The sequence below is a fragment of the Dendropsophus ebraccatus genome, chromosome 9, assembly GCF_027789765.1.
Source record: "Dendropsophus ebraccatus isolate aDenEbr1 chromosome 9, aDenEbr1.pat, whole genome shotgun sequence".
In the NCBI taxonomy this organism is placed as follows: Eukaryota; Metazoa; Chordata; class Amphibia; order Anura; family Hylidae; genus Dendropsophus; species Dendropsophus ebraccatus.
Genome location: NC_091462.1, coordinates 7,355,764 through 7,368,700, shown reverse-complemented (window position 1 = coordinate 7,368,700; position 12,937 = coordinate 7,355,764). Strand labels below are relative to the sequence as shown.

At 48.0% G+C, this 12,937-nt stretch overlaps 1 protein-coding gene and 1 long non-coding RNA gene across 10 annotated transcripts in view; one reads left to right on the top strand and one right to left on the bottom strand.

Moving 5' to 3' along the window:
* LOC138800628 (uncharacterized) overlaps window positions 1–12,937 on the top strand; it is a 208,803-nt gene that overhangs the window by 17,282 nt on the left and 178,584 nt on the right. The gene's annotated exons all lie outside the window — the stretch shown is intronic.
* GLI2 (GLI family zinc finger 2) overlaps window positions 11,228–12,937 on the bottom strand; it is a 452,275-nt gene continuing 450,565 nt past the window's right edge. For 5 of the 6 annotated variants that reach the window (XR_011364485.1, XR_011364486.1, XR_011364487.1 and 2 more), the window contains one exon: window positions 12,155–12,935. The gene's annotated coding sequence lies outside the window, so the exon portion shown is untranslated. Of the gene's footprint in view, window positions 11,860–12,154; window positions 12,936–12,937 lie in introns of those variants that run through there. The other variant, XR_011364490.1, reaches the window with a different exon arrangement.

Below are 12,937 nucleotides of genomic sequence, written 5' to 3'. Positions count from 1 at the left end.
GGGCCACTGACCAGCGCAGCAAGTCGAGAAGAATCTGACACCTTGTCCGGGATCCTCCACACTGAATAGTAAATTTACTGTTAAGTTTTTATATCTTTTACACATTTACATTTTGTTATGGAGTCTACCTTCTATAATAGCTGAACTTACATGTATAGTAACACAACAGCTGCTGGATTTGCACATGCCATTGCTTCCTTGATTCTAAATCCACAAAAAGCCAAAAATATTGAGATGGTGCAAACCTCACTTTTGGATTTGACATGCAGGATGCTACAAATGTTACTGTTTTGCATATCGGTGTATTCGAATGAGAGGCCCAAAATGCACTATAAGACCAATCGGAAGAAAAGTAGACCCCATGATCAGTAGAGAAGATTCTCTACAGTAAGAGCAGTGACCCTATGGAATGCCCAACTCAACATTGTAGTAATGGTGGCTGCAGTGAGAACATTCAGTAAGAGACAAGATGCTTCTCTAATAATGGATCAAGTGTTCTAATCAACTTGACAAGGACTTGACAATGTTGTAGAACTGACCGAAGTAATTTGTCTGCCGGGTTAATCTTGATCACTCCTGGATAGGGAATCCTCATCTTTCTCTGGGTCCACCATCGAGGTCTGAGACACACTGAACATAGACCTTTTTTTTTAAACTCTTTTTATTGAAGGAGAAAGAATAGACACAAGCAATGTACTGAACATAGACCTTGTATCGTAGGATGTGTTCATCCAGGTTATTCTTAAATTTAAAATAAAGTCTTTTTACCCCTTGGAGACTAGGGATGAAAATGTGCCTGGAGTCTGGTACATGTTCCTGCCCCATCATGGTCATCTCTCCAACCAGGGTGAGATTAGTGGCAGGAGCGGAGCTGTGCTTTACATACTCCCAGGATTGGAGATAATACCTTGGCTTACTTGCCATTATTTACAAAACCTATATCTAATCCCGGCCCTGGGACATCCTCTGAGGTACCCACGTATGCACCCAAAAATCTAATTTGGTTTGTTGTAAGAATGTCTCAGATATCACAATGAAAGCAAAACCTTAAAGGGGTTGGCAACTTTTTTTTTTTTCAATCAAAGTAATTTTTATTGAATTTTCAGAAAAAAGAAAAAAAAAAGAAAGGTTTACAAACAGCAGGGACGGACGAAAGACAGATGTCTCATCCCCACTAGACATACAACAAAAAACATTGGAACTAATTTGGCAATGTCCCATATTCTCGAACCAAAGTCCAGTAAACGTGCAACCTCCAACATCCAGTAAAACCAGAGTTTATATGAAAAAGGCTGGTGCGCTGCGATCAATTCAATAGTTACACAGATGTCATCAGAACCACCCGACAGAATACAACATAAACGTATATGTCCTATCTAGAACCCGGAGGGGGTTCAGCCCTGCCCCTAGTCAGAGACTGCGGCGCCAACCCCGGAGCGTCTAACCAATGGGCCCAAATTTTTTCAAACTTCTTCATCGCCTCGCGTTTTTCATAGGCACACTTATCGTTGGCTATAAGCCAGTTCACTTTAGTTATCAAAGTGGACAACCGCGGGGGATCTTGGTCTAACCAGGACTGTGCGATAAGTTTTCTGGCCATATACAGTATTCGGGCAACCCCTATTTTTTCCGGGGTAGTTAAGGCAAGGTCTTCTACATACCCCTACATACCCTAAAATACACACTAAGGGGGATTGTTCCAGATGGATAAAAAAAACTCTATAAATAAGGGATGCTATCTCCCGCCAGTACCTAGTTAGCTTCGGGCAACGCCAGAACATATGGAGGAGACCCCCTTCATCCCTCCGGCACCGAGGACACAGTGCATCAGACCTGATACCCACCTTAAATAGAAAGGCGGGGGTTCTGTACACTCTGTGCAGGAGGTAAAGCTGGGACAAGCGATGCTGCTCTCCAACGGACAATTGAGGTGTCATCTCCAAGACCTCCTTCCACAAATTATCCTCCAAAGGGCCCAAATCAGCCTCCCATTTTTGTTTAATCGTCAGGGGATGCCCCTCCAGGAACTTGTCATGCAAATGCAAATATAATAGTGAGATCAAGCCAGCGGTGGACGTTGAGGTGCCCACTATATTAGGGGGGTTGGCCACTTTATAGTAAAATTGCTCAGTGTACAGTATTAGTAACTCTACTCACTGCACTTACTGACAGCAGCTCCCTCTGTACCTCATAGAGCTAATATCAGACTCCCCTCCTCCATGCTGTGCTGCCCTGCTCTGTGGTGTTTGGTCCATAAGATGGCTGACATGGAGGAGCATGTGACCAGGACCCGCCCCCCAGTGTCCACCACTGAGCCTGTATATGTCTATGAAGACACAGTGGACAGGGCCTGGTCACATGCTCCTCCATGCCAGCCATTTTGTGGACTGAAACAAAACCGAGCAGGGCAGCCCAGCCTGGTGAAGGGGAGTCTGATTTTAGCTCTATGACAGGGGTACTCAACAACTTTTAATGAAGGTCCACTTACCGGGGTCTATAGTCAGGTGAAGGTCCGAGCTGAACATCGTTTCACAAACGTTCAACTATTTACATACAGAATTGCTGCCTATTAGCGGGAAAACTGGCATTTTTTTCTCTCTCACCAGCCCTTTGATATAAGGTACAAAGGGGGTGACTGCCCTGGTAGTATATAGCCCCCCCTGTTGCTCCCCCAGTAGTATATAGCCCCCCGTTTTGCTCCCCCAGTAGTGTATAGCCCCCTGTTGCTCCCCCAGTAGTATATAGCCCCCCCTGTGCACTCTCCCCCTGTAGTATATAGCCCCCTGTGAGCTCCCCCCAGTAGTATATAGCCCCCCGTGCTCTCCCCCTGTAGTATATAGCCCCCTTTGAGCTCCCCCAGTAGTATATAGCCCCCTGTGAGCTCCCCCAGTAGTATATAGCCCCCCTTTGAGCTCCCCCCAGTAGTATATAGCCCCCCTTTGAGCTCCCCCCAGTAGTATATAGCCCCCCTGTGAGCTCCCCCCAGTAGTATATCTCCCCCCTGTAGTATATAGCCCCCCTGTGCTCTCCCCCTGTAGTATATAGGCCCCCTGTGCTCTCCGCCCAGTAGTATATATAGCCCCCCTGTGCTCTCCCACAGTAGTATATAGCCCCCTGTGAGGTCCCCCCAGTAGTATATAGCCCCTGTGCACTCTCCCCCTGTATTATATAGCCCCCTGTGAGCTCCCCCCAGTAGTATATAGACCCCCTTTGAGCTCCCCCCAGTAGTATATAGCCCCCCTGTGAGCTCCCCCAGTAGTATATAGCCCCCCTGTGCTCTCCCCCTGTAGTATATAGCCCCCCTGTGAGTCCCCCCCAGTAGTATATAGCTCCCCCCAGTAGTATATAGCACCCCTGTGCTCTCCCCCTGTAGTATATAGCCCCCCGTGCTCTCCCCTGTAGTATATAGCCCCCTGTGCTCTCCCCCCAGTAGTATATAGCCCCCCTGTGAGCTCCCCCCAGTAGTATATAGCCCCCCTGTGAGCTCCCCCAGTAGTATATAGCCCCCCTGTGCTCTCCCCCTGTAGTATATAGCCCCCCTGTGAGTCCCCCCAGTAGTATATAGCTCCCCCCAGTAGTATATAGCACCCCTGTGCTCTCCCCCTGTAGTATATAGCCCCCCGTGCTCTCCCCTGTAGTATATAGCCCCCTGTGATCTCCCCCCAGTATTATATAGCCCCCTGTGCTCTCCCCCTGTAGTATATAGCCCCCTGTGAGGTCCCCCCAGTAGTATATAGGCCCCCTGTGCTCTCCCCCCAGTAGTATATAGCCCCCCTGTGCTCTCCCTCAGTAGTATATGGCCCCCTGTGAGGTCCCCCCAGTAGTATATAGCCCCCCTGTGCACTCTCCCCCTGTAGTATATAGCCCCCCCTGTGCGCTCTACCCTTATAGATGGCCCCCAGACAAAAAAAAACAAACAAACCCCAACTCACCTAGCACCTCACTCCCCCGCTGCGCCTGTCTTCTCTTCTCCTGTCGGTCCGGCCCCCGGCTGATACGCGCTCTGTAGGGATGTCCCGGGGATTCCCCAGCAGAGCGTGCATCAGTGACCTCAGTGTACGCCGCTGTCCTGTACTTCCGGTAGAGCAGGCTGACGGCGTACACTGAGGTCACTGGTGCGCGCTCTGCTGGGGAATCCCCGGGACATCCCTACAGAGCGCGTATCAGCCGGGGGCCGGACCGACACTGCCCCCAGCCCCACAGGCGTACTGCAACCAAAGGACAGTACGCCTATGGGGCGGGAGGCAGTGCGGTGGGGAGCGGGACCTCCTAACTGTCCCAGAACGGACTGGATTCGGGGCGGTTTGGAGGTCTGACCAGGGGTCCGGACAGCTGGCCTCCGCGGTCCGGGTTTGGACCGCGGTCCGCCAGTTGAGGACCCCTGCTCTATGAGGTACACAGGGAGCTGCTGTCAGTATATACAGTGAGCACACTTACTAATACTCTGTACTGACCTATTTTACTATAAAGTGGCCAACCCCTTTAAGTTACCTGGAATTTTAGTATCTAAATTCCGGCCCTGGATGACCATCTACCTGTTCTATACCTTCTGAGGACCCTGATCTTGCATGGCCCCCTACCTACCCCATATCTTTTGAGGTGCCTGGCCGTGGATGGCCACCTACCTGCCTTATGTCTTCTGAGAACCCTGACCTTGGATGGCCACGTACTGTGTCATCTGAGGTCCTTGGACCTGAATGACCACCTACCTGTTCTATACCTTCTGAGGACCCTGATCTTGCATGGCCTCTACCTACCCCATATCTTCTGAGGTCCCTGGCCATGGATGGCCACCTACCTGCCTCATGTCTTCTGAGAACCCTGACCTTGGATGGCCACCTACTGTGTCATCTGAGGTCCTTGGACTTGGATGACCACCTACCAGACCACATGCCTTGCGGATCCTGGACCTGAATGACCACCTACCTGTCCTGTGTCTTCTGAGGATCCTGACCCTGGATAACCACCTACCTGTCCTGTGTCTTATGAGGACACTGGCCCTGAATGACCACCTACCTTTCCTTTGTCTTCTGAAGACCCTGGATGACCACCTACCTGTCCTATACCTTCTGAGGACCCTGACCCTGGATGGCCACCCCATATCTTCTGAGGATCCTTGCCCTGAATGATCACCTACTTATCCCATGCCTTCTGGGACCCTGACGCTGGATGGCCACCTACCTGTCCCGCGTCTTCTGAGGTCCCTGGACCTGAATGTCCACCTACCTGCCCTGCTGTGTCTTCTAAGGACATGCCACATGTCTTCTGAGGACCCTGACCCTGGATGACCACCTACCTGTGCCATACCTTCTGAGGACCTGGTCACGCTCAGTTGAAGAGCAGCGTTGTCATTAACATTCCTTCCCCGACTTGTGACAGCAGAACCATGATCAGGCCTTAATGTCAGCTGCCGCTAATTCAATCAACTTATTGAGCTGATGTGTCCCTTTATTACAATTATTGTCAGATCGGGGGTTTCATTCCATCATGGAAAATAAACATCGTTTATCATAGTTTTATAGATTAGCTCTTGACAGGCCGGAGCCTGCTTTGCATAAATGTGTATTAATGCCAGGCAGCAGCGCAGACAGCATCGCGCCTCGTGTGTGATTAAACCGTGTCACCGCCGCTTTAAGGAGTGTCTTATCACACCGGATAATCAGTGAGTGGAACAAAAAGAAGGGAAACCAATTTATTGTGTGGATCGCATGTTTTGTGAGGAGCAGGCCCAGCAGAGTGGAAAACCTCATGACTGGACCCCACAAAGTCACACAATATTAAGTGGGGAGGCGGGAGATTAACCCTTCACTGCAAGGCTTGGAAAGCAGCAGATCAGTCATTTGCATCATCAGGTTCTGTTTCCATTATTGCTGTAAGTTTTCTTTCTGTTTTGACCCTCTTATTGACCCTTTATCTGTAATGCTGCAAAAAAAGATGTGCATTTTAGAAACCCCTTTGGGGGGGTGCTTTGTTCTGGATCTTCATCTCTAAGTGTGCAAAGAGCGTCTCTCTTTCTGGAGGACCCATCCTGTCCTGCAGTAAACAAACAACCCATTGATATAAACGAGCACTGTGTAATGCCTCATTTCACCTGTGGTGGCACTGCAGGAACATGAAATGCTTACACATTACAGCTGATTGCTGTGGGTTTTAGAAGGAGGACATTTTATGATCATTCAATGAACCCTCCCAATGAGCTAGGATTGCCTAAAGCAGAGAACCCCATTAAAGCTTCCTCTTTCATTACAAATAAATCGTATATTGAGTATTCAGCCCCAGGACACTCAGTATAGTATAACCAGTGCTGTGTATAGCACATGTTGTCCACCGGTGTCCCAATTTGGCAATGGCAAGAGGGTGGGGTGATTCAGCCCTGACACTTTAATAAGATCTCTTCTGTGTACCCACACTATTACAATCCCCTTTCAGGTGTCCCCCAGTAGTGATTATGCCACCTCCTGTGCTTCCCAGGATTGATGATTCCCCTCTCCTGTGCATCCCAGTAGTGATGATCCCTCTTCTCTGCCACCAGTAGTAATGATTCCCCTCCTGTGCCTCCCATTAGTGATGATCCCTCTTCTCTGCCCCCAGTTGTAATGATTCCCCTTCTTTGCCCCCACAGTAGTGATGATTCCCCTCCTGTGCTCCCAGTAGAGATGATTCCTCTTCTGTGCCCCCTCGTAGTGATGATTACCCTCCTGTGCCCCCTACTAGTGATGATCACCCTCTTGTGTACCCCCAGTAGTGATTGTTCCAGCAGGCAGGAGTAAGGAGAACACCAGAAGTGTGGACAGGTATGTATACAGTTTATTAAAGTGAGGCGCCCCCTAGTTGTGGTGAGGCACAGCTGGTGAGGCAGTTTTCATAAAAGTGACTATAAGCTGCACAGCCCTCTCCCTGGCTGCAATAATCTCCAGTTTAGGAACATTATTAACTTATTTTGTACTTATTTTAATGTTATGCAGAGTTTTATTTTTACAAGGACTTCCACCACAGATGGTGAGGCCCCAGCATCCTCTTGGTCAGTCTGGTGAGGCTTCGGCCTCCTCTTTGTCAGTCTGGTTAGGCTTCGGCCTCCTCTTTGTCAGTCTGGTTAGGCTTCGGCCTCCTCTTTGTCAGTCTGGTGAGGCCCCGGCCTCCTCTTGGTCAGTCTGGTGAGGCCCCGGCCTCCTCTTGGTCAGTCTGGTGAGGCCCCGGCCTCCTCTTGGTCAGTCTGGTGAGGCCCCGGCCTCCTCTTGGTCAGTCTGGTGAGGCCCCGGCCTCCTCTTGGTCAGTCTGGTGAGGCCCCGACCTCCTCTTGGTCAGTCTGGTGAGGCCCCGACCTCCTCTTGGTCAGTCTGGTGAGGCCCCGGCCTCCTCTTGGTCAGTCTGGTGAGGCCCCGGCCTCCTCTTGGTCAGTCTGGTGAGGCCCCGACCTCCTCTTGGTCAGTCTGGTGAGGCTCCAATAGAAAGTTTGAGAAGCATTGCTCTAAGTAATGCTCTATACTTGTATATAACTCAGTCTTTAGGGGTACATACAGCACCTCCAGTTTCTGGTTACGCAGTGATCAATATACCGGATTTGGTGTCTGCAGACCATGCGGCCTACATGTTACTCAATAGGTGTTGCACCAGCAGTATATACCATGCACTACATCTGGCAATCTAGTAATATAAGCAAAGTAGCCCTGATGATCTGGTAGTTAAAGGGGTAGTTCACAAAAAAAATAAAACATTCTTTCAAATCAACTGGTGTCAGAAAGTGCCAGAGATTTTGATACAGCAGACTTATTAGCTGCTGTATGTCCTGCAGGAAGTGGTGTATTCTCTCCAGTCTGGAGAGCAGGAGAGGTTTTCTATAGGGATTTGCTACTGCTCTGGACAGTTCCTGACATGGACAGAGGTGGCAGCAGAGAGCATTGTGGCTGACTAGAAAGAATACATCACTTCCTGCAGGACATACAGCAGCTGATAAGTACTTTGATTTGAAATAATTTTTTTTTGGGGTGGGGTGGGTGAACTACCCCTTTTTATAAGCTGATATCTGATAGCACATGGAATCTAAATGTAACAATACACAGATTTATGAATGATACATTGACTCCGCTAGGATCTTCATGTCCTAATGGCGAATGTGTATCATCACCTCCCGACAAGATCAATGGAGAAATAGTTAAATCCCGGCGCCGCTTGTCAATGATTAATGGAGGTTTGGGTCCTGATGGTCAGACCGGATCCAGGCGTCGATTCTACCGGTTAATAAATCGACATCTTTTATTATAATTATCACTAATAATACTTTATTGTGTTACTTTGACTTAATTGGCTGGAAATGACACCAAGGTGGTGAAAACAGATTGCAGATGTTGAGAAACAGATGTGATTGTAACGTTAATGGGAACATGAATATTTATGTGAAAGAAATGAGCGCTGATTACAAGATTTACCTGAAAACTACAAACCCCATGAATAATGAAGTAATGGATGGAAAAATAGCACAGGAGATTAGTGATACGAGGCAAACCCGAGAGCTCAAGACGCCGAGTACAGGCCGAGTCTGGTATCTGCTCCTACTCGTATATATCTGAGGATGAAATGCAGGACCACCCTAGTGTGGCCTGTAGAATTTTAGAATCGTCAGGGACTGGAAGAAGCGCCTCAACTTGCAAAACGGTCATTGTCAGGGGTGCTACAGAGGGGAGCTGCAGAGGGGTGGTCTATACCATATGGGGGATGCGGCAGAGGGGTGGTCTATAACATATGGGGGATGCTGCAGAGGGGTGGCCTATACCATATGGGGGATGCGGCAGAGGGGTGGTCTATACCATATGGGGGATGCTGCAGAGGGGTGGCCTATAACATATGGGGGATGCTGCAGAGGGGTGGCCTATACCATATGGGGGATGCTGCAGAGGGGTGGCCTATACCATATGGGGAATGCTGCAGAGGGGTGGCCTATACCATATGGGGGATGCTGCAGAGGGGTGGCTTATACCATATGGGGGATGCTGCAGAGGGGTGGCCTATACCATATGGGGGATGCTGCAGAGGGGTGGCCTATACCATATGGGGGATGCTGCAGAGGGGTGGCCTATACCATATGGGGGATGCTGCAGAGGGGTGGCCTATACCATATGGGGGATGCTGCAGAGGGGTGGCCTATACCATATGGGGGATGCTGCAGAGGGGTGATCTATACCAGTGCTTCTCAAACTGTGAGGCTGCTCTCACCAGTGAGGCGCCCCCTAGTTGTTGGTGAGGCCCAGCTGAGGAGCCAGTTTTCACAAAGAAACTATGATCTGCACAGTCCATTTGCTTTTTGCAGAACTCTGCATTTTAGCAACATTAGTAATTTATTTTGTACTTTATTTATTAGTATCTAGAGCTTGGGAGATGGGTTAAAGGTAGCCCTAGCATTATTTTCAGCTTTTAAATGGACTTTCACCACAGATAGTGAGGCCCAGACACCCTCTTGATCAGTCTGGTGAGGCCCAGGCATTGCCTTGGTCTGTTGGGTGAGGCTCCAGTAGAAAAAGTTTGAGAAGCGCTGGTCTATACCATATGGGGTAATGTAGAAAAAAGAAATTGTAGAGGGCACTCACCATCAAAATTTCTCAACTTTTATTCAAACATCTTCATTAAAACCTTGTGGCAGGACGAGCATGGGAATGAACGCTAACTCCTGATCAGCACAGCGCCCCAGAATTTGTAAGGCGAATTCATACCCATATTACATTAGTCTGCAGTTGCAGAAAATTGAGAAAATAATGTTGGAGTAGTGCCGGTGACTGTTCCTTCTGTTTGGCTAAACCATATGGGGAATGCTGCAGACGGGGTGGCCTATACCATATGGGGGATGCTGTACGGGTAGAGGAAGCTGTACTATATGGAGGATGCTATGCTGCATAGGGAGGCCTATACCATATAAGCGATGCAGATTGGGGGGGGGGGAGGCTATACTATATGGGAGCGCAGAGGGCTTATGGAGTACAGAGGGGGCCAAACAACTATAGGGGCACAGAGGGGCCTAATTACTATATGGTAGTATAGAAGAGTGGCCTAATAGTATACCGGGACACAGCACAGAGGAGGTCTATTATTATGGAAGTACAGAGGGTGGTGGGGGGGTAATACTATATGGGGGCAGAGAGTGGCCTGACTACTATTTGGAGGCACATATAAGACATAACTGCTTATATGGGGGGCATAGAGGGGGCACTGTTACTATGTGGGGCTATACAGATAGGGAGTTTGTATAGAGGTAAGGATGATGCTGAACTCAGGAACCTAAAATGTGTGTCTGGTGGATTTTACATAGACAAGTGATGGCTGGGAGAAGTCTTATGAATGAACCGGAAGAAGAGGAGGAACAGCGAACGACTGTATTATGATACAGTCAGCTACAAAACACTTAAAGCACAATGCTATTGAACTGACACAGTGCACAGCTCAGCCGTTGCGGAGCTCAGTGTATCAGGATAAATTATAATGCAGAGAGTCAGTCCATGATGTAAAACAATCTTACAGACTGTACATCATAGCCATATCTGGCCTTAGGCAGCGAAGGGGTCAATGTTTATTGAAATTACAGGGCCACTGTCAATGACAGTACATTATACCCCAACATACACAGCTCTGCTACATACACAATACACACACAGATCTACTGCATCATACACACCCAGCTCTGCTACATCAAAATACAGACACACAGCTCTGCTACATAATCACAGACAAACACAATACTTTTACCTATCTGGACTTTGATACCGTTCCCCATAAAGAACTGATAGAGAAGTTAGTAAAATTGGACTTAATGCCTGGATAGTTCAGTGGATTTGTTGTTGGCTTAAGGATAGATATCTGAGGGTTGTTTTTAATGCTGTGTTACTGAGGGGAGGGGGGATTTCAGAAACAACACAAGAAAATATTACTTTGCTGAAAGAGTAGTAGATGCTTGGATAAAACTTCCAGCAGATGTGGTAGGTAAATCTACAACAACAGAATGTAAACTTGATGGGATAAACATTTATCTATCCTAAGATAATAAGAAGGGAAACACTAACAGGGCCGACTAGATGGAGCAGGGGGCTTTTTCTGCAAGTTGCTCGGTTTGGGGCATCAGTGGTCATAGTGCCTAGGGCAGCATGAACCCCAAATACAGTACAGGCCTGTGTAGGTGGTCGGGGAAAATACTCAGGGTTTAAGATAACAGAATCAGAATGAACAGAGAAGTAAAAAGGACAGGTTTAATATACAAAATGTGTATTTACAAGGCAGTTCTTAAAATGTAAAAAAAACACTCAGATTTGTCACAGGATATAAATTTCTCGGCTCCGTCTCAGACACCGGGGGGCGCTTTATACAGAATATTTACAGGCTTGGAAGAAATCCACAAAATACTTTAGGTGACACAGAAACAGCAAAAATATGTCGCAGCAGGACAAGTGGCTGTGAAAGAGAGAGAAGAGAGCGGATGTGAGAGCGGTCTGTCAGATAGGGGGCGCTCACTGTAATATACAGAGGTGCTTACTGCCAGGGGTAATTATTGCACTATACACCAGCCTAGAGGACATGTCTCCCCCACATTCATCATTGAATATTAGAGACAGGAACTTATTATTACAGGCACCATATTGTCCTATACAATGAGATTAGAGACATGGGTAATTATTGTATCATAAAGTCACAACAAGGGGGAAATGCTGTATGAATAGTCACAGCCGAATAGAGGGGTAATCGTTGTGTCACTGTATACATACCCAGTGCTTGGGTAATACTTTTACCATACAGTTTGAGTAAGGGGTTAATAATTGTACCTATAGTCACAGCAGAGGGTGATCATTGTATCTACAGTCAGAGCAGGGGCGATCACTGTACCTACAGTCACAGCAGGGGGTGATCATTGTATCTACAGTCAGAGCAGGGGCGATCACTGTACCTACAGTCAAAACAGGGGGCAATCACTGTACCTACAGTCAGAGCAGGGGCGATCATTGTATCTACAGTCAGAGCAGGGGTGATCATTGTACCTACAGTCAGAGCAGGGGCGTTCATCGTACCTACAGTCAGAGCAGGGGCGATCACTGTACCTACAGTCAGTACAGGAGGTGATCATTGTCCAGCGCTGCGGAATCTGTTGGCGCTATACAAATAAATATTATTATTATTGTCCCTACAGTCAGTACAGGGGGCAATCATTGTCCCTACAGTCACAGCAGGGGGTGATCACTGTACCTACAGTCAGAGCAGGAGGTGATTATTGTACCTACAGTGGCTGTGAAAGAGAGAGAACAGAGCGGATGTGAGAGCGGTCTGTCAGATAGGGGGCGCTCACTGTAATATACAGAGGTGCTTACTGCCAGGGGTAATTATTGCACTATACACCAGCCTAGAGGACATGTCTCCCCCACATTCATTATTAGATATTAGAGACAGGAACTTATTATTACAGGCACCATATTGTCCTATACAATGAGATTAGAGACATGGGTAATTATTGTATCATAAAGTCACAACAAGGGGGAAATGCTGTATGAATAGTCACACAGCCGAATAGAGGGGTAATCGTTGTATCACTGTATACATACCCAGTGCTTGGGTAATACTTTTACCATACAGTTGGAGTAAGGGGTTAATAATTGTACCTATAGTCACAGCAGAGGGTGATCATTGTATCTACAGTCAAAGCAGGGGCGATCACTGTACCTACAGTCACAGCAGGGGGCGATCACTGTACCTACAGTTAGTACAGGGGGCGATCATTGTACCTACAGTCAGTACAGGAGGTGATCATTGTCCCTACAGTCAGTACAGGGGGCAATCACTGTACCTACAGTCAGTACAGGGGGCGATCACTGTACCTACAGTCAGTACAGGGGGCGATCACTGTACCTACAGTCACAGCAGGGGGCGATCACTGTACCTACAGTCAGTACAGGGGGCAATCACTGTACCT